Genomic DNA, 25134 nt, shown 5'->3' with positions numbered 1-25134 from the left:
CATTGATGATTTAGAAAGAAGAAGGTTGTCCTCGGTAAACATCAGCGCCAGTACTTTATTAGAAGCAATCTTAGGGGCATCTTTGTTGTAAACCGTGTTTAATGAATCCACCAGAACATTTCTATACAGACAAATGTGTTGGGGCCAACACACAGCCCTGCCGAACTCCCCTACTGACTGTAAAGGGTTGAGAGAGCTCCCCCTGTTTCCCATATCGGACTTGTGCAAAGTTGTCCACATGCAATCTCCTAAACATGTGGCACAGATAAAGAGGAACCCCCATGTCAGATAATACTGACCAAAGAATATCTCATTGCACTGAGTGAAAGGTTGACTTAAGATCCACAAATATTAAGTAAAGGCTACCACCCTCCAGAATGACAGTTTTCCAGTACAGGAGCTGCAGCCTAAAAACGTGATCTATAGTAGATGTGCATTGTCTGAAACCTGCGTGAAATGTGCTAAGGACATTGTGGATTTCTATCCACTCCTGGAGCCGCACCAATAATACCCAGGTAAAAACTTTTTACATCACGTCAATCCAGGGCCGGACTCTGACCCGAACCCAGCCCTGCCAAACTGCTCCTGGGGGGGGGGCTGAGGGGGTGCGGTCGAGCTGTTTGCAAGGGCCGGTTTTGGCCGATTTTGTTACCGCGGGGTGAAATTGGAGGCCCCCGGTAACAAAAACAGCCCCCCCTGGGTCCCAAAACCGGCCCCCACCCTGACGGCCCAACAGGGAAACACCCGGTGCCCGCGTCTGCCAGTCAGGCCCTGCGTCAATCATACTAATAGGTTTGTAATTGCCTGGTAAAAAGGGGGAACCTTTCTTGTGGACAGGTATTATTTCTGCTCCAGCCCAAGATTTAGGCATAGGCATTCCCTCCATTATGGCGTTGAAGATTGTCCACAAGTTTGGGCCCCAGAACTCCGGTTCTGAGAGGAAGAGATCTAAGAGAATATTATCAATACCGGGTGCCTTGTGGAGGGCTATTTTATGGATCGTACTAAGTACTTCTTGTAGGGTAAATGCAGGATAATCATGTTTATCACACCTGGACTTAGGGCCCGATTCTGATCTCGTTCAGAAAGCAAACCGAACAACTCGTGTCCGGAATGCTTCCCGTACGACTCATATCAGGGGAGTCCGACCGAACAAGTACGATGCGTTTGAATGCATCCGGATACGATTCAATCGGACTCCTTTTGACTTCAATGGGAGCCTGTGTACCGAACGTGTACACAGGCTCGCATTGAAGAAAGGGGGAACTGGGGGAAATCGTGCACCCTGTGGCGGTCACCCCTTGGTGCCTGCCACACTGTGCGTGGTCTGAAAGGGGGAACCCATGGGTACCCCCGGGGGGCACGATTTGGAAGGCCCCGGGTGAAGGGGGGCCTGCTATGGGCCCCTGAAGACTGATTCCAGCAGCCTTTTTGTTCTGGGCACAACGACTCGTAAAGGCTGTCTGAATCTTTCATCGTACTTGCTCGCTTCGAAAACCTACTCCATAGAGCTGTACGAGTCGGCTCCGGAGGGCTCTATCCCTCTGTATGCCTTCCAGAACCGATTCGGTCAGCGCTAAGGGTTTCCAGGCCTCGGACTTGGTCGTTCAGAATTGGGAATGAGTTGGTCGGAAACAAGGGCTCCGGATAGGTTTAGGTAAAACCAAATCCGATTTGGAGCCCTTCCAACCGAGATCGGAATCATGCCCTTAGATGGACTGTACCGGCGCTCCTCTAAACTTCGTGGCCCTCCTGAGCGTCATACTTCCCTATTCTAAGTTAAGTCTATAAAGCCAAAAAAGGTTTATTAATTGGAAATGAAGAAGGATAGACAATCGCACTCCCGTGTGAGTAATGATGGTGAAAAAAAGTTCAAAACAGGCAAGTGGGTAAATCCTCCTGAGTATGAGGATACTTGAGACTCTCACAAGCGCCGACCTCACGTCATGAGGGGCATCTGACACCAGATTAGGGTTTAATTAAAGCATGAATGTTTTAGCATAAAGCCTTTCCACTACTGGCAGGGAAAAATCATCAGAGCAGAGATGTCTCTTCTCAGCGAAATAAGGATCGGGTCTCTCCCAATAAACTAAGGAACACTTAATTAAAACAGCACAAAGTTTCCAGAAGACTCTTGTTATCTTTGTTTCCACCCACAAGAACCAATCAAATAACAGTGTCTCGTGGGGGCCAGTAAACTCCTTACTTTCCCCCTGCCACACAAAGCATATACATCATCTTGTCCCTGGATATATCTTGTCAGGACTGCATGCTCCAGATGACTTCTTCCACAATCTCATCTCCATGTCCAAAATAGGACTTTGTCTCTGGGAATCTCACTATTGAACTAATCCCATTATCGGATTGGTAACACAGGCACTCGGGCAATTTCCGAGGGGCCAGTGTCCAGTTCCAGCTGTGGGCTGCTTTTTTGCGCAGTCTGAGTGGACGATTTGGGTGGTTTCTGCGTTGTTCGGATACTGCCAGCGGCCTAGTGGGTGCCTGAGTGGCCTTTCTGGTGGCAGATGGGCGACCATTACCTCCCTTTTATCAACGGGCAGAGGTGTCACTCACTCCCTTTCTCTCGCTGGGCCGGCCCATTAATATATGCATATTGAGCGGGGGCAGGGGGCCTAAGCAGAAGTGGCCTCACTTGTTTTCAGGTGTATTTCACCAATGTAAACTAATCCGTGCATTTTTTATTCCCCCCCCCCTTTTTTTTTTTAAAATAACATTTCGCCGAAGCAGTGTTTTGCAAAAGGCAATATGCAAATGTGGGCCACTTTTTTTTTTAGAATGCCCTGGGCGATATTTAATCCCAATCCAACCCTGATCCCATATCAACTATGCACTAACTAAGGATGTGTCTGACACAGCACCTGGAAGGCGAGAAAAACAACATACTGGAAACATTTTAAATGCGCTGCATACAAACTCGGGCCTAGTTACAAGTCAGGTCAACATTAAATGAGCGATGTGGCTTCTAAACCATTACAATTAGTACAACCAAATAAGTTAATTATATTTAAAAAGTGTGCATATCTCTATACGGTGTGAATAAAAGTGCATACAAAGGCTACAATTCACTTACATGCACAGGCAACTTTTTGTTTACATATAGATGTGGCCACCTACTACATTTCATTGATAAATGCATACGAGTTAATATGGCTAGACACATGTTGAAAACATATGTATTGCTCTAATCCCCTCCTCTAATAGCTAGGATAGCCATCACACAAAACAAATTAACCTCCTGGAACCACCTTAACACCTAACTGTCTTTACCATCTTACATCTAGTATTCTCCAGCTTTCTCATTTCATCATAAGCCTTGCACTGTTTCTCCTCAAATTCCTCTTCGTCATTTTTACTTTTTACTTCTTTTCCCCTATTCATCTTTCTTCCTTTTATGTATCTGAATACCTTGAAAATAGCTAACAAACAAAGCAAGCAAATGCAAATGCAAAGAATCAGATTAGGCCTTAGTATAGGGCCCAGAAGTCAACTACCAGTCTGGCAAAACCAACTGCCTATAGCAGAAATCGCTTTTTCCAACGTTCCTAGAACACTTTAAACAAGCATTTACAATGCAATGGCCTCGGCTTTGGTAAAGTTAGAGCTATTGACATTGCTCATGACATTATTTGTGTTTGTTTATTTTTTTAAAACATTTAAAGAAATGGCAATGTCATGAGCAATGCCAATAGATCTAGCTTTAACAATGGCAAGACCGTTGCATTGTAAATGCTTGTTTTGTAATACGGGTTGTATATGGTCACTGACTTGCATTGTAATAACTTAGATTTTAAGGGGTAGGTAGTACACAAAGGTGGCGTTCAGTCTGGGTTTTTAGAACACTTACATTGCATTAGTTGATGGTATAAAGTATACCCGATTTTAAATCACAAAATGTATTGTTTTTACGCCACATTGACAGTTTTAACAGCCAATCTAACAGCCGCATTGTTGATCGTTCTTTATGCCGTTAGTGTTGACAGTATCTGTTTATTCAGTGCAAGGTGCCTTTGCAATAATTCTACAATTGGACGTGAAATTGATCGAATGTGATTTCTGATGGTCCAATGGAAGTATCCGATCTCTATAGAATTAGTAGTACCTCAGGCCAACACATGGCTGCGTTAAAACCTTTTACTGTCCTGGAATAAATGAAAGGCAACCTTGTGTGAACTTTTTTTTATCGGAACTCTATCGTGACTTGCTGCTTTAATGCATTGCAAGCGCAGCCTTCGAGCCGAGACCTAAAAAGTGAAAAACGTTAGTTGGCCATCGCTCAACGTATATGAAGGTTAGGGGGCAACAGATACGGTTAAAGACTGGCTCCAAGGTCAGCAACATAATTCGTACATTACTGAAACAGCTCTGTCGCCACCACCCCACAGTTAATGAACATTAACTGTGTAGCAGTAAAAATGAATGCCATCATAACGGATAAAGAGCCACAGAAAAACAGCGATGATCAGACTATGGATCGCCAGGAGATATCCATCACGATTCATATATTTAGAAAGCATGGCATTAATTCCAGTTATTGGCCTATTTCTGAGCCAGAATATTGGCCACTGCAGTCTCACCATTCTATTGCATGTTCTACTAGTAATCAAAAATAACTCACTTTAGAAGACTGAGACAGAAAATGGTTAACTTACTTACACAATATATTTGTTCTAGTTTTATAGATAATACAAATAAAACAAAGTTATGCAGATCGGTTGTCATATTAACTACAACGGAGAATGGTGCCTAATCAAGATTATCTGAAGGCTAAGTGTACCAATTAACCAGACCTAAAGACTATATAATCTGATGAGTCGAGTTTGGCGCTTCCTCACTGGTATAGTAATGTGGAAAACTGGTCCGCCTTTCGGCGCTACATCTGTGAGCAACTTTAAGGATGTGGAAAACAGCCCACACTAAACTGCTGAGGCCGGGGCAGTACGGCCCATCCTCCCACTTCCCTGAAGGGAGAAGAAATAAAGGCTCCGTTTTCCACTAAAACACTTGTCTTCCCGACCACGTACCGTGTACGCAACCCTCCACCCCGATTGCTTTCCTCCAAAGACTGACCACTCTTTCGCATTTCAAACAAACAGAAGTCACACTGAACGCCCACGCTCTAAGCTCCTCCTAAAGGGGTTTCGGGGGGACCCCCTAGCGCTGCAGGGGCCTTTGCTACGCTTCTGTGTGCCCCCACCCATGACACCAAACATATCCAGCAACTGATGCATTTCCCTCACCCCCCCGCCCCAGCCCCTCTGCCGCTACCCGTGGGCCTTAGGTAGACACGCACATATTAATCAATGGATTCCAAGAATTTACGGTTTTACCTCATTCACAAGAAGGACAGCGTGTTCGATCTGCTTCGACAGTCATCACGCGTCAGGGTTAATTGGCAACCACCCGCAATAAGCTGTCACGTGACCCCACTCCAGTGATGACACTTTCAGACAGACTGTTTTTTTTCTTTATTTACCAAAAGCACTTTGCCTTCTAGGCCAAACAGCCTCGCGCAAATTTGTTTCTAAACTACAATTCCCAGAATGCAATGTGTTGACGGCTGAACATGCAGGGCTGGGTGGCGGTGCAAGGAGTGACGTGACATGAGGCTACTTCGCATTCGATTACCGCCGTGAGAACCACATTACATGTGCGCCACTACCAGCGCTATTGTGGATCTGTGACGCCTACAATGGAAGGGAAACTTTTGTATTCAGTGCGCTCTTTGAGGATTGCGACTGAACAGCAAGTATCCTTGCGGTGGTCCCACCGCTCTAATGCTTTCCGATTCCATGCCAGATTAGATCACCTCGTTCACTGTTTTTTCTCTGCACTCTGGAATCGGCAGTCATGAATAATAGTACTACAGGTACCAGAATGCACAGCGAAAAAAAGTAACCTAGCCGGCCTACATTTGCATGGAGCTGGGAGACCACCCTGACCTATAACGGGTCGTTGCTGGCTACAACCGCACACAAAAGATAAGCAGCGGGCTGACCCAGGCCCCCCGCGAGCGCTGGTACACAAAATACATTGTTAACAGCTGGTTTTAAGCCAGACATAAAATCAGGTGCAGTATGTGATAAGGGGCCATCATGTCGGAAGTTGTTTCACACTTAATGTGTCATGTTGTCTTTACGAAGATCGGTTAAGAAATGTTACTTTATTTAGCTTTTGCAGAATATTTGACGTTGTAGGTTTTCATTTATACTTGTAGGTGTATTGTTATATTGGTATGCATGTCACTTTGTAAATATGCTTATGTAAATTGCGAGTTTTGCTCCCTCGTTACATCTACCACGCCGCAAGACCCCTGAGGCGCTGAGCACTTCAAACCATCTCACATTCGCTTTTACGCTTAAATCTATCATCGTCGCCTCGACCACTCTTATAAAACACCAGCGTGTGGTGGATCCGAAACCTTCCGCTTTTACTGCGTGGGGTTTATAGTTTCGAACAGGTAGTTTCACGTTTCTGTATGTCATGCGAGGTACTGCTATTTTTAGTTTTTAATATTTTTGCTTCAAAGTCAGCAAAATACTCTTCCTATCGCGTTGAAAACGTATATACGGAGATCTTTAATTCAGAATTTTTATTTCCAACTGCGAACTTGCAGGGGGTGGGCGTCACAAACATACTTTTTAGCCAAATTCGAGGACTAGTCATTTTCCCCTAGTTTTAAAAAACACCGACATCCCTCCTGTTCGCGTTAAAAGGAAATGAAGACACTTCCCCGAAGTGCGCTCCACACTCCTCTGGCACGTATGAACCTGTGAAAGCAGAAGTGAAAATACTGACGTTTTTTTCTGGTTGTGCCGCATAAATAAGCTGTTTCAATGGCCGGGGAGCGGTGGCTGCAGCCGGCTTGTGTGGATTAATGAGGTGAAAACGCGTGTTTTTCCAGCACTGTGAAAGGTCATCAGACAACAGCCCCAGGTCAAAGCTTGGCGAGTTTTGCATCTGACACAAAACCGTCAGTTTTGCGTTAATCGGCGCTAAAGTGGCGTTAATGACCGCCTAATGGGCCTCACTGATTTGAAGCCTTCGGGCCCTGAAAGCCGCGGCCTCGCAGTGATATCTGCCCGACCCGCCCATTCCCTCAGTGGGGCTGCTGAGACTGGATTAGTGCAAGCCCCTGGATTAAACAACCAGCACAACGTGGTTCAGGGAGTGCATGGACTTATGCTGAAAAGCGTCTCAGCTTCTACCGTGTTAAAACGTGTTGGACATCTCACTGCTTAAACAAAGTATGGCGGGCGGCCGTGCACATAAACATTAGACGCATGGCCGCCACAGTAATGCAACAAGTGCTGCATAATGACTACCCCAGCCTTCCATCCAAAGGCACCCAGCCTACCTCCGCGCCAGACGCTGCCTGCAAGCTCCCAGTCTCATGGCTCCAAAAATCACGGTGACGCAGCCGGAGCATCATTTTGTAGGCCCATGTATCCGTTCAAGACGTAGGCGCACGCCTACACAATTACATTTTATTTAAATCAACAAATCAGAGATGGAACGGACATAAAAAAAAAGTAGCATGAAAGCACTTTAAAAAAAAGGTTGTATGAGAGCACTTTAATAAATAAATTTAAAACAAGAAACACGACAGAATCAGAGAGAGGCAACTGCCTTTCTCCGAGGTGAAGCAGAAATGCCTCGGAGAAAGGCAGCGGCATTTTCGGATTCGGGGGCGTGTTTTCGGATTCGGGGGCGTTTAAACACGCCCATCGAAAAGTAACGAAAAAACACGCTCCCGAATCCGAAAAGGACGAGGCCTGTTCGCAGTGACGAAGCTCTTCTCCAATGGCTGGCCAGCATTCAAGAGGCCAGCCAATGGAGAAGAGGGGAGGGTGCAAGCCCCTCTTCTCCAAAACATTAATTCTCTGACTTCCGGTTCTGCCTTCGGCAGACCGGATGGTCCTCGACCTAAAAAGCAAAGGTGGCAGTGGTCAAACAGCTCAGCTCACACATCACAAATTCAAGGTAAGTGTAGATCAAAGGCATAAGATAATGTGTGCTCAAATTGAAAAACAACACTATGCAGCCTACCTAGTTTTGACAGATACAGGAAAGAAAACATTCAAATATTCACAAAATATTAGCATATCCAGAGTACCACACAATTAGAATATCTTAGTCCATCAATCCGACAGGTCCAAGGCTTAATCTTCATAGAACAGAAACTTGTTATCCCATAAATCAAAGCCCAAATAAGAAGACACTGTGTAGGTCCAAAGGCTTTCATTTTCCAAACATTTAAATTAGTTGAAATCCAAAGAAGAAACAGCTGACACGTGTTTCGTCGTATGATGACTTTTTCAAGGCTCAAAGGTCTCGCGGAGCAGATCCGCTCCAATAGCATCTAGCGCAAAAAATCCAAACGTGCCTCAGAATCACGAGGACGTAAGTCGAATTATTTGGATGATTTCCTACAAGCAAGTAATATGGCCTACAAATGTTCTAGATAACACCACGTCAAGAAATACTGTAGATAAGTAGCACCACTGAAGCATAGACACTGCTGTGTGAAGGGCTATGATAGGCCCGTAATTATTGTATTCATAAGTTTCAGCCCCAACTGGAATACTGACGGTGCAGTGACTTGTGAATATTATGCGTACACCCACTCAATCCAACATGCAGATGCCTTTCTGCACTATCTCGCTTATAAATGCACAACTTCCCTTTCCGCTGTCAATCTAGCGTCAACCTAGGATACACACCCTTCTCCCTACACTCATACTCTTCTTTCTTCCTTACATTTTTCAGACTATCCTCTCTTTCTACTGCCCTATGATACATGTTGGCTCTCCATCCCTTGAGCTCCTACATAAATTGCTTCTGTACGGGATTCAAGGAACATGTCAGGTTCGATCTATGGTCATGGGCAGTGTCAGTTGTAGTAGGGGATATAAAGAAATACCAAGCTATAGCCATCTCCTTTGCTTGAGCATGGGCATTTAAACGCTTATTCGGAGACGCTTCGGAATGTAGGAGATCATTGTTGGAATAGTAATATTCAAAGCGTCCCTGTTTGTATAAAAGACTAATCAATGTGCTACAAGTGACACCATCAGAAAGGGGCATGTGGTCGTAGGTAATTCCTTACATTATCGAAGCAGGTAAATTAGTTCAAACATAACAGTTACTAGCATCGGTTGCATGTGCATATTCACGTAGCAATCCAGAATACACATTTGAGGTAAAGTCTCACTCAGAAGTATTTTGATGTAAGACAATAACATTACTGTAGTCCACTGGTTGTGCGTGTGAAACGAGTCTAATCTTGAACCTAATAGGACCCATGTCGGCAGGAGTGCTCAACCCGATCAATGAAGCAGCTAGAAGTATAATGACAACAATCAGTATCATAGCTAACACTACTCTATACTGATTTGCATAAGGATACACATACTGTTTCTGCAACCAGATGTTTAAGAGTAGAATTAGCTGCAAACAGACCGATAGGTTCTATGACGTTCTACTTGTGCAAACTGAGCAAAAATGACAGGACACCATAGCAGTGACAGTGGTAGCAGGGGGAGGCCCTATTGATTACCACTTATGACTTCTGGACATGCAACGCACAACCATTCCCCCTAATGAAATGCAATGCATATGCCGATGACGTCACTTGCTGTTATAAGGTCTACCCACCTGGAGCATAACAATGGGGGCTCGTGATCAATGTACTCCCTTGTTCTTTGGCGGATCCCATTACATTCCTTAGAGTGATTGAGATATTTGATCTTTCGAATTACTCGATAATACTCTTTTCACTAATAAACCCTTACACATTTTTCCATTTGCCACGCGGATCCATTTCTGTAACTCGAGTATTCACTGAACCTGCTTGTGGGCTTTCAGCTGCCCTCACCCTCTGAACCTCTGCCTCACCACGCGGCAAGGGCGGGCATGAAGGGCGGTTTGCCAGCTTTTGAGTGGGTGAGGCCGTGCAGATGCCAGCGGGAGCTGCTGAGGTGCCTAGAAGTCCCTCTGGAGAACCCCGGAGGCTTCCTTACACCCCGGGAAAGTGCCAAGAAGGAGATGCACGGCAAACAGCAGCAGGTAAGAGAATGGGGGACAGTTGCGCACCCCATGTGGTACACCACTTCACATAGACCAGGGCAGGCGGTGGGCACCCCTGGGGAGTAAATGCAGCTGCCATTGCCCTGTGGTAGTGTAGTCCGTGCTAGTAACCTCCACACGGCTCCATTGCCACTCAGATTTCATGGCGAGTGATCCAAGTGACCTGGCTCATTACGGCAGGAAGGGAGTCCGTCTTATGACAGGCTCCTAGCTAGGAAATCTGAGTCACCAAGTAGATAGTTCTGCTGTCCGAGGTACGTGCCTTTACTATCTGTTCAACCTCAGAGAAAGATCTGCTGTCTGAGGTCTCGGCCTGATTTAACTGAGCAAATCGAGGGATAGCTCTGCTGTCTGCGGTGCAAACCTATGATGCCTGTTTAATCCTTAGATTTCAGTGGGCTAAACTGCAACACGCCCAAAAAACATCCATGTTTTGTCTAGATTGTGGATTAAAGAAGAGAACTCACATTAACCATGGATAGAGGAAAACCACAAGCCTGTGTGTGTCATACTCGGATGTCTTCATGGGAACGTTCCCGACTATTTTTGAAACATGATTAGCAGGCTTGCGTCAAGAAGTCTCTCTTCTGCCAGTGGAGATCGCATTGGCCCTCGGCCCACAGATTGGCGTATGGGTGGGAGATGTTTGAGGACCTTTGGAGCTAATGCCTACAATGCTCCTTTAGACTCTACGCTTAGAAGCGCGCTTTCTTTAATTTGGCGAGCACTTAAAATGTAGCGATTCAAACTCCAGGGATGCAAGTTAAAGGGTTTTTCCCCACCCGTCTTTAGATCTGCCATAGTGAGTGGTCAATTTGAACTGGTTGTTGCCAGTGTGCCCCACCGGCACTCATCTTTGGGGACCGACATTTATTTTTTTCACCAGTTATTCGCACGAGAGCAAGAGAGGGGAAAACAAACACATGGGAAACAAAGGAGGAAGAGAAAGATGGAAAAACCATCACAAAGGGAGAAAGCAGGAACCTGCGAGAGAGATATAGTGGGGCAGGGAATGATTGGTAGTGGATGGAAGAGGCATGAGATGGGATTCAAGACTACGCATTCTGTGTGCTGATATTTAACAGCTCTGGCCGCAGGTTTCTAACCAGAACTTTGGGCACTGGCACTTCTTCTTGTACAAATTAAGCACTGGCCTTAACCCTCTGACTCGTGTAATAGTAATCTCCAGGGAAAACTACGGGGGTGGCTAGGAATTTCCAGGGAAATCAGATATGGAAATACCAATTCCATCGGTAATTTTTCATTACAGAGGGTATTATCAGAATTCACCCCAGAACAGTGCTTAATTTGAAGCGGTGGTTTCCGGTGCTCAGCACCGGCACTTAATTTCCAACACTGGCACTATTGACAGTCTGCCACATGATGGTGCTGTTTGTTTTATTTAGAGATGAGCACAACAACACTTGTAAATTGATATACATTAAAAATGACTACTACCTGCCACTCAAGCAATTCTTATAGCTTTGGGAGCCTGGAATAGTCTGAAGTGTCACACTTCAAGGGGTGTGATATTCATAGGTGTGTTTGTGCTGTCACCGGCAGCACTTGCTGGGGCAATTAGTGGTGCAAGCTGCAGAAGCTTCCCAATGACAGCCTGGCACGTCTTTTTTTATTTTTTTATACAAATTAAGTACTGCCCCAGAATTTGAGTTAATTCCAAACCACTCGAGTTATTGGCACCTGCAGTACCTTTAACCCCAAGGGATGTCGGTGTCTGTTGTTATTACTCCGTCTCACCCAACAGAAGTAACATTACAAGCAGTTGAACCACAGTCAGACCTACCATCGGCATCTGCAGCCCCTACATCTGCCTCAGACGAGGCAAGTGACGATTACCTCAGAGGCAATCCCCTGTTGTGTGTAAGATACCTCTAAGTCTGATGTAAATTTTGGGGTAAAAAAAAGGGGTTGATACTCAGGAAAGGAAGAAAACTAAAAGAACACTTTCAATTCAAGGCAGAAGATTATTATACATTTGGGACAATATATATTTGCCTAACTATACCTGCTTTGGAAAGTGTATTTTTAGGCCACCACCACGCACATATCAATCAATCAATCAGGAGTTTATAAAGCGCACTATTCACCCATGAGGGTCTCAAGGTGCTGGGTTGGGAGGGGGAGGGCGCTCCGGATCAGTTGAAGAGCCAGGTCTTGAGGTCCTTCCTGAAGGTGTGCAGGGTTGGCGAGCGTCTGATGTTCACGGGGAGCTCATTTCAGGTCTTGGCTGCTATGTAGGAGAAAGCTCTCACACCCGTTCTGTTTCTGCGGAGGATCTCTGCCAGTGCGAGGTCGGTAGAGCGGAGGTTCCTCTTGGGTACATGGAAGGATACTCTCTCGTTGAGGTATTTGGGTCCGATGTTGTAGAGGGATTTGTAGGCGTGGGTGAGGAGTTTGAAGGTGACCCTTTTCTCGACGGGGAGCCAGTGGAGGTCTCGCAGGTGTTGGGTCATGTGTTCGTGAAGTGGCGTTCCAAGGACGAGTCTGGCAGCGGCGTTCTGAATGGTCTGGAGTCTGTGTAGTAGGGTTTTGTTGATTCCGGCGTACAGGGCGTTGCTGTAGTCTAGTATACTGGTTCCTTGTATCCCTGCGTCGTGAAGTCTGGCTGCAAGGGTGCGATGAGAAATGGTGTCGAAGGCTGCGGAGAGGTCTAGGAGAATGAGGGCCGCGGTGTGTCCCTGGTCGCGTAGCAAGCAGATGTCGTCAGTGGCGGCGAGGAGAGCAGTCTCGGTGCTGTGGTTGCTGCGGAATCCAGACTGGGAGGTGTCTAGGATGGAGTTATGTTCGATGAAGGTGGTCAGCTGGGCGTTCACGAGTCACTCTGTGACTTTTGCCACAAAAGGGAGAAGAAAGATGGGCCAGTAGTTTTTCAGGTCCGTTGGGTCGGCCGTGGGTTTCTTAAGGAGGAGTTTAACCTCCGCCTGTTTCCCGTTATCTGGGAAGATGTCGGACATGAGGGAGGCGTTGATGGTCCATCCCAGTTCGGGTGCGATGGCGGCAGCGGCTCTGTGGAATATGTGCAGTGGGCAGGGGTCCGTGGGGGCTCCTGAGTGGGTTTTCTGCATGGTGGTTGAGGTCTGTTTGACGGTAGCGGGATTCCAGGTCATGATGGTTGGCCTATCGGCCGCGTTGGGGGGGGGAAGTGTTGTCAGGCGTAGGTCCGTTGAAGTTGTTGTAGAGGGCCTTGATCTTCAGGTGGAAGTATGAGCTGAGTTTGTCGCAGAGTTGCTGGGAAGGTGTGACGTCCGTGACTTCGCTGGGGGGTTTCGTGAACTGCTGTATGACGTTGAACAGTTCCTTGGCATTGGTAGCGTTGTTCTGGACTTTGTCTCTTATGAAGGTCTGTTTGGTGTCCCTTATACGCTCGTGATATTCCTTCAGGGCGCTCCTGTTGTTGTTCAGTGCTTCCGTCGTTTTCTGGTTTCGCCAGGATTTCTCTAGGCGTCTGTAAGCGCGTCTGGCTTCCTGTAGCTCAGTGGTGAACCAGGTGGCCTTCTGCGGACGATGTTTGGCGGGGTATCGGAGGGGTGCGAGTTTATCGACGCAGTGGGAGATCCAATTAATCAATCAATCAAACATTTGTAGAGCGCACTACATACCCGTGAGGGTCTCAAGGCGCTGGGAGTGGGGGGCGCTACTGATCGAACAGCCCAGTCTTGAGTAGCCTCCTGAAGGTCAGCAGGTCTTGGGTCTGTCGTAGGCTCAGTGGGAGGGTGTTCCAGGTCTTGGCGGCGAGGTGGGAGAAGGATCTCCCGCCGGTTGTTGTTCTTCGGATGCGCGGGACGGTGGCGAGTGCGAGGTCGGTGGAGCGGAGATTGCGGTTGGGGATGTAGAAGGAAAGTCGTCTGTTGAGGTAGGCTGGGCTGGTCTTGTGGAGTGCCTTGTGTGCGTGGATGAGGAGCTTGAAGGATATCCTCTTGTTGACGGGCAGCCAGTGCAGGTTTCTCAGGTGGGGGGTGATGTGGCCGTGGCATGGTATGTCGAGGATCAGTCGTGCCAAGGCGTTTTGGATGCGTTGCAGTCGATTGATGAGCTTGGTCGGGGCTCCCGCGTAGAGGGCGTTTCCGTAGTCGAGTCTGCTGCTGACGAGGGCCTGGGTGACTGTTCTTCTTGTATCTGTCGGGATCCACCTGTAGATCTTGCGGAGCATGCATAGGGTGTTGAAGCAGGAAGAGGAGACGGCATTGACTTGCTTGGTCATGGAGAGTGTTGAGTCGAGGATGATTCCCAGGTTGTGTGCGTGGTCGCTGGCTGTCGGGGCTGCCCCCAGTGCCGTCGCCCACCAGGAGTCGTCCCAGACTGAAGGGTGGAGCCGAGGATGAGGACCTCCGTTATGTCCGTGTTCAGCTTCAGTCGGCTGATCTTCATCCAGTCGGCGGCGGCCTTCATTCCTTCGTGGTCGTTGGCTTTGGCGGTGATGGGGTCCTTGGTGAGGGAGAGGATCAGTTGAGTGTCGTCGGCGTAGGAGATTATGTTGAGGTCGTGCTGTCGGGCGACGTGTGCGAGTGGGGCCATGTAAATGTTGAACAGTGTTGGGCTGAGGGAAGATCCCTGGGGCATGCCGCAGATGATCTTGGAGGCTTCGGATCGGAATGGGGAGGCGGATGCTCTGGGTTCTGCCGGAGAGGAAGGAGGTGGTCCATTCCAGAGCTTTGTCTCGGATCCCTATGGTGTGGAGGCATGCGCGTAGTGTGCGGTGGCAGACGGTGTCGAAGGCGGCGGAGAGGTCCAGCGGTGAAGTTCTGTGGCTGCGGAGTTAGTGTCGGTTGTGGTGCTGGGGGGGTCTTGGAGGAGGGTGGTGAGGAGGAGATCTTCTGTGACTTTGCTCCAGTTTCTTTGTGGTGGGCGCGGTGGAGGCTTGGGTGCGGTGGTGGTGTTGAAGGTGAAATGGATGCAGTGGTGGTCAGTCCAGGGGGGTTGGGTGGTGTGGCTGAACCGGATGTTTGTTCCTCCCGCAAAGGTAGGGTCGAGAGTGTGTCCAGCTCTGTGCGTGGGCGTGTTGACCAGCTGCTTCAGTCCGAGGTTGGCGAGGTTTTCGAGGAGAGCGGTGGTGTCAGGGCCATTGAGGATGTCGAGGTGGAAATTCAGGTCCCCGAGTAGAATGTAGTCCATGGAGATGATTGCGTGGGGTGCGGCGAGCTCGACTATGGTGGTTGCGGACTGGGTGCGAGGTCCCGGCAGTCTGTAGATGAGGGTGCCCCGTAGCGTGGTCCTGGGGCTGGTCTGGATCTGGAAGTTGAGGTGTTCTGTGTTGGAGTGGGGGTCGCTTGTTCTTGAATGTGGAGAGGCAGAGGGGGGTGTCTTGTGAGCGATGGCGAGTCCTCCTCCTGGGCAGTGGGGGTGGTTCTTTCTCTGGATCTTGTAGCCGTCGGGGATGGCAGTCGCGATATGGAGTTGGTCCAGGTTTCGGTGAAGAAGGCGACGTCGGGCGAGATTGTGTCCATCAGGTCCCAGATCTCTACGGCGTGTCGGTGGAGGGAGCGCACGTTGATGAGGATGCACGTCAGGGTGTCGGTGGTGCGTGCATCAAGCGGGCCTTCGGCGGTAGTGGGGGTAATGTCGGAGGTGAAGGAGCTGCGGCAGGCTCTGCACGAGAATTGTCCTTGGGTGGTGTTTGGAGAGGATCATACGTAGTCAGTGTGTCTTCCCGGGTTGAGTGCGTGGAGGGTGGTTGAGCCGTAGCGGTGAGGCCTCGGAGAACCAGGGGTCCCGACGCTGGTCGCGGTCGCGCACAGACGGGCTTGCCTTAGACGTGCCCTTGACGCGACCGCGCAACGATCTGCCTTAAATAGGGGAGGGGAGGGAGGCTCAGCTGAGAGGCGGGAAAACGGGCGCTGGTAGAGGGGAGGGGCCAGGACAGCAGTGGCGGGTATGGGAGAGGGAGAAAGCGCGAAGGGGCAAGCACAATACTCAGAGGAAAATGATCAATTGAAGATGACAGAAAGTGAAGACAGATGCAGTGAGGCAATAAAAAACACAATTAAGCAAGAACAGAATTAGCCAGAAAAATGCAATCCGAATTAGTCAGAAAAACGCAATACAAAACACAATTAAGCAAGAACAGAATTAGCCAGAAAAACGCAATCTGAATTAGCCAGAAAAACGCAATACAAAACACAATTAAGCAAGAACAGAATTAACCAGAGAAACGCAATCAGAATGCAATACTCAGAGGCAGCAGCCTCGAACACCCAGAGCAGGGGCAGCGACGAAGAGCAAGAGCTGTCGGGGAGAGTGCAGGCCTATGACCGAAGTCAAGGTCTTGCGACATAGTACATAATCTCTGCTATTTAGCCAGCGACTGCCTCAGTAGCCGAGAAACGTTACTATTGACTGGTCGGCTGGCATCATAGCTGCCATCCTTGCTTTGTAGGGGACTAATGGATGTTGTTTCACTAAAATGTTGGGATAGTAGAAGTGGCATTGTGTACCATTTGACCTTCATTGACAGCGCAGTGTACTTGCTGTGCCCTACACTTTGCCCATCAAAAGCCTTCTAGTTGCTGCTGAGGGTCTAGGGATAGAAACTACAGAAAGCTAATAGGAGAATCACAATCGCCTTCGCTTTCAGTTGCTGCCTTCTTGGTCACTGAAACGAGGAGCAACAGAGACAGCGCCGAGGCGCCCAAGGGCGAGCCAGGAGTAGCAGCTTCCTCTCATAATCAATTAAACGAGTTAACTTTCAGAGTGGGGTTATTATCTGTTTTTTTACTGTTTAAACAGCTTTCAAGTTTCTCAGGTTCGTGAAAATTTGTTTATCTAGCCCAAGTATTTGCTGTGCATTCTGGCACTTGTAGTCCTGTATTTATAATGTGATTTTAAAAGAAAACTTCAAGTCCCAGAATGCAAATACCTGGTCTGGATCATCGGCTCAGGAATGAAACTGGGAAACCTGAGAACTTTGCTGACAGGCTTCGGGCCAAATTACGAGTTCGGCCGAACCTGTGGTGGCGATCCAACTACTGCCACCCTGTGGGACTGCCCACAGTATAGTATCGTCATTGGCATCCTTTTACACCCCTCCAACAATATATACATTTCCCAAGAATAAACACACAACACAGATATTTGTTTGGGTAAAATTGCTGCAGGTTTATTACATACACCGTTATGTAATAGGTGGGTTATCTTACAGGCGATCCAAGGACAGGCAACCAATTGGGCCGCCTGCCCGCCTGATGAGCCAGGCAGCACCGAGGCGAACCCCGCATGTGCTGCCCTTACTAGTGATCCTCTTCTCAGATCACGTGACCGTTGGTACCGTCTTACTCACGCCCCTTTCAGGGCGGAGCGTCGCATAGCAAACCCCCCGGTTATTCAGGCCCACAACCGCCCAAAGGACTAGCGGGGCACCGACACGGTTTCAAGGGCCCTCCCATGAGGCTCCTCGAATTTGGCTCTGGCACCCCCTATGGTGCCGCGCAGAGGTACCCTTGGTACCGGCCTGCTTCCAGAGCACCCTGTAACTCCGCCACATGTCTGGAGGTGGCCCCCGTCACCGCCAGGGCCCCCCACGACAGCTATGGTCTTGCCTGCAAGCTCTCCTGTCTGAAGCTTCCTGCAAATCTAGATGAAAGAGAACCATCCCTACTAGTTATAGATGGCCCCATCTATATCCCAAAGCCCTAGACGCTAGCCTAGGTCAGATAGTGTCTGATGAAACAAAAGGCCTGTTAGGCCTGAGAAGTTGTGCCAAGAACTATTCACCCCCATGCGGGAAAGTTCCACTGCATCACTTGCCTCAGCCCCGAGTCAACTCTGGGCGGGGTGGATGCCGACACCCAGGCTCACAATGCCCCATCTATTTGCTGATCTCACCTAGCTGCCATCCTTCTAGCACCGAGTGTGCCTGAACACCTGCGTGCCCGTCTAAGGGATAGCAGCCCACTTGCTAGGTGACCACTCCCCCACCCGCCTGCCTACTTTGGCTATTATGGCAAGAAGGATTATACTTAACCTTTGAACAGTCCCTGTGCTTGCCAAATGAAGGCGCACAGGAATGCCCATAACTAGGCGTACTGTGACAATGAGCAAGGCTGCCCTCCAGCACTTGCCCTGCAACTCTTATCCCTGCTGGGAATTTCGCCCGCTCAGCTCCCTCTGGTGGAGACCCCAAGGCATACCCGCATGGAGAATCTGTCTGATTCAATACAGGGCGCACTGTCTGTAATATGGTGCCTAACATTTGATGCAGGAGATGCCACGCACCGCCTGGGTCATGGGAACCTTAGGGAGCACAGCATTTCCCCCCAGGCGTACCTCTAAATGGGCCTGGCTCCACCCAGCTGTAGTGCTCCTACTGGGCTGTGTAAATGCGGCACAGCATGACCTTAAACAATCAGCTTGGTGTGCTACCACAAACCGTATTGGTCATGAGAACCTTGAGAAGCACACAATTTTCACCTGGGTTCACCCCGCCTACCCTGATCTGTCCCGGCGGGGGAAAATTCCCCGCTCCGAAGATTTACCTTTTTGTTGAACACTGGACGTGCCAAATGTTCGTACTGCATAGTAGCCTTTTGTGCTCGCCACCCTGATTTCCCCTTTATTGAAACAGCAGCACGCTATGTTGGTAGACAGCGTCCACACCCAGAGTGGCTGGTGCAGCTGACCGTGCGGGGCTTTTGAGCTTAACTGCAGGAACATGTCACCTACCCTTGGTGCTGGGGTGCCCTTGCTTTGCCCCTTTGACCAGAGGATAGCACAACCTCCTTAGATTGCTAAACCCTTGTGAACACCTTAATGGTGTCAATTGTGGTTTGAAACAATATATGCCTTGTGCCTATTATTGGATACAGCTCACCCTGCCTACACAAGTTACCCAACATATTTGTTGCCCCTGGCTGACTTGTGTTCTGGTGCCAGATTTCGAAAGAGCCCTGCCTTCCCTTGCTGCCCCTTGGGATTTAGTAATTCATGGCACTGACCCACAAGAGCCTCATACTGGGCTGTGTAAATGTGGCCCTGGATGACCTTAAACGATCAGCTAGGTGTGGATGGGTGCTAACATGCCCGGCTGAAATGCAATCCCTTTGACAATCCCTCCAGGCAAGATGTGCCAATGCAGGTAGAAGAAGTTATCCATCCCGCCTTACTCCCTGTCCCAGCTATCTGAAGTCTCATGATTCCAGACCCCTAATTCACTGTTTCGCTGCATTACACCTTCAGCGGCTCTGCTAGGAGATCCCACAAACCGCATTGGCCACGAGAACCCAAAGAAGCACCCCAATCACACCTGGGCATACCTCTACATGCGCCTGGCTCCACACAGCTGTAAGGCCCAATGCCCGTCCCCTCTTTGTCACCTCCCGCCATGGAATATGTGACATTAAGCAAGGGAACCCCCGTGTACTTGTCATTTATCCCTCCTTCTTACAAGAATTTTTGTTATCTGGTTTAATCTGACGTGTTTGCCCCCCCAGACATCCCAGGCTGCGTCATGCTGGCTATGTTTGTAGCTGTTGACGGTGAAGAGGGAATAACCCAGTAGCAGCTTGCAATAAAACACCTCCCGCCATGGACATATCTCTAAAGGGAATGGCCCTACACCGCCATAAGACCAGGAATACATATTCGAAAACCACCTTCGTGCACCCTGAAAGGGAATGCCAAATGTACTTACAATAGTCCCCAATGCTTTGCCCCAGCTACTTTTTGACACGATGTGCAAGTAGAAGGGAAGGGATGTCCAACCTATCTTATGGTTAGTCTTAAGTTTCGGTGTGTATAGTGCTTGTTGGGCAATAACCTAATTTTGCTATTATGTTGAAATCCGGTATTTGCTACCCCCACGCTGTTCCTTATGTATCGCTAACCGCCCTTACTTAGATGGAGGGAATGCTTAAAGCTTCATGATGACTTTAGTCTACCGCTCCAACTCAGTTTGCCCCCAACTTTGGGATAAGCTCAGTGATAACCATGCCCTTCCCGTTAAGTCTACCCCAGTGTTGACTATCAACCTATTCATGGCACAGGTCGAAAAAGATGTTCCCTTCTAATCTCTGGTTCCATCTCTAGCAGGATAACCCAGGGGCCAGACCAGTCTGCAGGACTCGTGAGGGAACAATATGTGCAGATACCTGCCCTTTCTTGAATAACGGGGATGCCAAATGGTCTGTAATACCTTGTTACCATTTGTACACTAAAGCAGAGTTTACCAAACTTCTTGCACCTCAGCACCCTTGTTCGCTGACACTTGCCGCAACCCGCCTGCTGCCCTGGCTAGAGAGCGTGTTAACTAAAGCGACCTGTAACTTGCCCTTTGTTCACAGGGGCCACATTATCCCCGCCTCGACCAGCCATGGCGCGGGGAGTTGATGAATCTGTGTTTCCCAGACTAGATGTAATAGAACACTGACCCCTCTGGCTCCCCACATAGCATGCTCGACCCTCCGTGCTCTGGGGACTTCAACTTCTGCACTTACTCCACCTCGCGTGTGATAAGTTACACTAGTTGGCACCGTGCAAACTTGCATTCTTGCGAAACAAGTGCATGGCATGTAATGAGTCATGCGCATCGTGTTCCCCAACAAAGTGCAAATTGATACAATTGACTCCCTGCACTATACAAACCTGTAAAACAGTACCTATATATCAACTGGTGCAACACGCAGTGCTCGATAACAATGTTCAAACTTATACAATTGACACTGTGCTTATTCGCAAGTGTATAAACAAGTCAAGTTCTTCCGAGGAGAACATGTGAAATGCATGCTGAGAGCATTGCATGAACCTTCAGCTCATCGAGATACCTTGAAGACAATGGCAGAATGTGAGCTCTTGCCTAGTGGGAGCGTGCACCACCAGAGGCACCAAAATTACCATTGAGTTTGCGTGAAACAGTGCGCAAACGCGGTCCCAAAATCCTCAGCCTACGAGACCTGCAAGAACATCATTATCCCCTTGTACGATGACACACCAACTAGATTGGTTTGAATACCATTTGGGATGTGTGTATAACATTAATAATCACTTGACTTTGAGCAATCCTGAATGTAGAACAACTTGTGATACTCCTATGTCGGCAATAAAAGCTCGGGAACAGTGTAGCGATGCCCTCAAGTGGGCTGAATGCGCAAAATAGCTGTCCCGCGGTGGGCTCCTTGCTTACATGAAAGCGTATAAACAGATTCAACATAAACCTAGAGCCTCAGGCGCTGCAAAGCATCGGGGCAGCCATGGAAAGTATAAATTAGGCCAAGTTGCTGGTAGCCGACAGCAGAGGAAGACAGAACCCGGGCGTAAGATCCCAGTTTCCTAGAGCCGAACAATTATCCTGTACCATTTCAGGGATAGGCCTGGAATACCTCAGGTAACGCTTCAATTCTGGAGGGACGGGCTGGGCAAGAACCGTACTAAGTCTACGCCTGCCTAAGTCAACCAACCAGCCAGTTGGCCCTGACTAACCTGGTGTCATGGTGCCCAAATTCAAAGCGTATCCCAAGTTCTGTCAACTCCTGAGCTGTTTAAACTGCACACACCCAACCTATGCCCCTTTTAAACTTAACATTTGCCCAACTAGTGCCAATGGTCATGGCTGGAAGCCCATAGGACCTGGCCGTGACTAGGAGATGGGAGCTACCTCACTGCGAGGGCCCCGCTTCCAGAGAGGTTGGACACATGGCCTGCCGCCAGGAGGGTTTCTGCGCTTAAACAGCTGGCCATTGGTCCCTAAGGAATTCCCCATCAGTTCTGCCGCTATGCTGGCCCTAATTCCGACCTAGCCTAAATCTTAAACCAATTGGTCAGAGACCCCCACGCGTCCTGAAGCAGGCAGTGCTTTACCGTTGCCTGATATTTGCCGCATTGTTAATGCATCCCAACATATGTTACCAAAGGAGCACTGCACCTCCACAAGCCCTTCTATTGGCTTTGTCAATGCTTGTAGTTGCATATGATAATGAGCAGCACTTATGGCTTTGGTGCATTGTATATAGAAAGTGCATCCATTTGGAAAGGTGAGACTGGCGCATATGCTTTAGTAACCTTGGGGGCTTCACCCTACTAAACACATGCAGCAGGGCGCCTATCCTAATTACCGCCTGCCCCACTTAGGCATGAAGAGGTCCCCACGATGGTGCCACAATTTTCTCCACACAGAGACAGAGCTTCAGCTTCTACACCCTCTCGTCAACCTCTCACTGGTGGTAGGTTCCATCGAGTGGAGCACAGAAGCCTATGGGCTTCTTTTACAGTAATGCTGATTAACGCTCCGGACCAACCTGAAAGAGGTGGAGGAAAGGGGATATCTATGCTCCCCGAACAGTCAGCACAATACAATCTAGCGCCTGGAAGCCAAAGGAGTATTCAACTTGTGGCGCACAGACCCTCCTGCAGCGAGCTACATGTGAGAGATGCAATCCTGGGCAGCGCAAAGGCCTTGCTGGCGTGCAGCCACTGATCGGTGGGGTTCGAACTAGGCTGGCTGTCACAACCCCTTAGTGGGAGCCGCAAAGTGCAGAAGCTGCGGCCATAACCGCACCAACTCGCTCCCCAAAGTGAACAACTATCCATACAGCAATCCAGCAGAAGGAGAGCAATGCGGACCTTTGGACCTTTAGTGGAAAGGAGGGGGCGCTGCCAAATGCCCCAGCAAAAGCTTGTGGCTGGAGAAGGGACTCCCTGCGGGGCGGCTGAAACCTTACACGCAGAGGGACAGCGACCCTCCCGGTCTGCAGCCCCCCTCTGCCCCGACCATGGAGGGGGACATGACATGCAAAGCGTGGTCGTCATCGCCCTCCAGTACCCAGGCAGCGATGTGCAATTGACCACACTGTGGGGCATAGTGCTGGAGACTACCTACCCGCATGCTGGGACCGCCAAGAGCGTCAAGAGAGAGGAGCCTCTCTTTATGCGCTTAACCATGTCCTACCTTTACTCTAGCAAACAACTCAATTGGCGGCCATGAATCGTGCTTGGACCGCCAATCGTGCAGTGTCCTTTTCCTGGACTAGGCACCTTAGCTGCCCCGGCTAAAAGCCCCCGGCGTGCCAGCGCTTTGAATTTCAAAGAATGCCTCGAGACCACATATGCACACAAGTTGTCCAGTTGTCTCCCGCACCGCGCAAATAATACCAGCCCCGGACGTGTGTCAAGCTTCTGTTCCGACGACCGCTACTGAAGCAATGTGACCTCAGCCGAGGACCCGGTAAGGACCGGAAGCCTGAATGTGCACAAAGGTGATAAGTGACACTCACAAAACTACCTGCCATCCATACCGGGAGAAGCAGGCCAATTTATGCGTTCATTAAATCGTGCATTTAAAGGGACATTTGCTGAGAACAAAGGGGGGGGGGCGTATCGTGGACGGCCTCATCAATTTGTATGTACTACCGGGCATGGCTTTATCCGTGCCGCGGCGCTCGGCTCCAATCGCCCTGACTGGCGAGGAGGAGCGCCGGAGTAAAACGGAGGGCGTTAAGCGATAAGCCCAGACTCACACTAGGAAAAACTGGGCTCACCAAGCTCCCGGATGGTAAAGGAGGTAGGGGGCAAGCTTGGCTGAAGGCGCGGTTAGCGCCGCGAGTGCACATGCACTCAGCGCAAACCAACCCCAAGGAATGCTGCCAGCCCCTGAATGTGCTTCCCGCAGCAGCGACCGGGACCTCAATGACACGGTACCGCCCAGAGAAACCCGCGGGCGACCCCGCTGTGGGAAAAGGTGGGGAGGGCACCAAAAAGGACGTGCCCTAGGCCCCCCCTACATCCTGCACGGTGTGGGGGCAGCCGGAGGAGACGCAACCCAGGAGAGGCAGTGACCAGGGAGCTGATCGATGCAGGAACTGGTTGGTAGACGCCGAGGATGCATGTGGCCCATCCGGGCTCCCTCCCCAACCCTGACCCCGTCCCGAGACCTCGCCACAGTTCCCCATAGCTAACGGCGAACACCCTGCGGTGGCCAGACCAGGGGAAGCATAACTGAGGCGGGGGTCCCACTTGGGTATAACCAGACGAGGTGGGACCGTGAGGGGGGGTGCCTGGGAGGGGATAAGGCCGAACTCACCTCAGACGTGAGACCACCCGACCTCGGCGCATCCCGAACCAACAGCTCGACGGCATGCACTGTGAACAAAGAGGTCGCCACCATGGTGGGGGAGGGATATATACCCTCCCCCAGGACCAAGACGCCCAGGAAGTGACGCCCTTCGCGTCACGACCAGGCAGGAAGTAGGGGGGACTCCAACCGGAGTCCCTGCCCCCCAAAGGGTGGCCAGGCGACACTAGAGCGCCGACCTCTCTAGTGGCCCCCTGTGGGTGCCTTGGTCAGCGGCATTCTCACTGCGGTGGTCGGACCGCCACGCGACTGCCTGCACCGCCGGGATCAAGTATCCCGATGGGCTGGGGGTCTGCAAGTGGCTGTAATATGCTGGCGGTGCCGCTGCCGGCACCGCCAAGCATATTAGAAGTTGCATTTTCGTCACCCTTTTCAGGACGGTGATCTCGCCATGAAAAGGGTGGACAAAAGGCAACAAAGGGGGCCCTAACAGCTCCCCGCCTGCCTGATTTGGGCCGGGGGTGCATGCGGGAGGGGGCTCATATAGTGCCCCCCTGTATATGCACCCCCACTTCCTACAGTGTGGCATTTATACATGGACAGCCATATTATTTCAAGGGCAAGCACTACCCAGGCACAGTACACTCACGAAGGGGCCCTCACTACCTCATTTAGGCATCACATCTTTCAGCTTATAAAAAAAGCACTCTTACCAGTCATGGATAGTTCAAAAGTCACTAACACTAATATGCTACAGTCCCAGCAATTACTGCAGGCATCTAGAGATGTTTTGTGTCATTTGAAGCACAGCATATTTGCCTTATACTTGAATTAGCTGAGAAGCCCTTGAACGTCACCCTTTTATTTACCTTGGCTGTGAATATCCAACATCCTAGTCGCTGTTCCGTATCTTTGAACTATGGGAGTGGGTTTTTGTAATGGATCGAGTGTGCGAACAGTGCAAGCAGCCCAGGTGCCCAGGTATGAGAGGTGTGCCTGTTTATGCCTGTTAT

The 25134-nt window shown here is 49.6% G+C and overlaps 1 protein-coding gene and 1 long non-coding RNA gene across 3 annotated transcripts in view; one reads left to right on the top strand and one right to left on the bottom strand.

The window, feature by feature from the left end:
* The window catches only part of LOC146776300 (uncharacterized), a 122514-nt gene that overhangs the window by 83813 nt on the left and 13567 nt on the right, over positions 1 to 25134 (bottom strand). The window lies entirely within an intron of this gene.
* Positions 9969 to 25134, top strand: part of LOC146776299 (carbohydrate sulfotransferase 5-like) — a 28742-nt gene continuing 13576 nt past the window's right edge. Inside the window, exon 1 of the mRNA XM_085640120.1 lies at positions 9969 to 10086. The gene's annotated coding sequence lies outside the window, so the exon portion shown is untranslated. The remainder of the gene's footprint in view (positions 10087 to 25134) is intronic.

The sequence above is a fragment of the Triturus cristatus genome, chromosome 12 (assembly GCF_964204655.1).
Source record: "Triturus cristatus chromosome 12, aTriCri1.1, whole genome shotgun sequence".
In the NCBI taxonomy this organism is placed as follows: Eukaryota; Metazoa; Chordata; class Amphibia; order Caudata; family Salamandridae; genus Triturus; species Triturus cristatus.
This window is presented reverse-complemented; position numbering and strand designations above follow the sequence as displayed.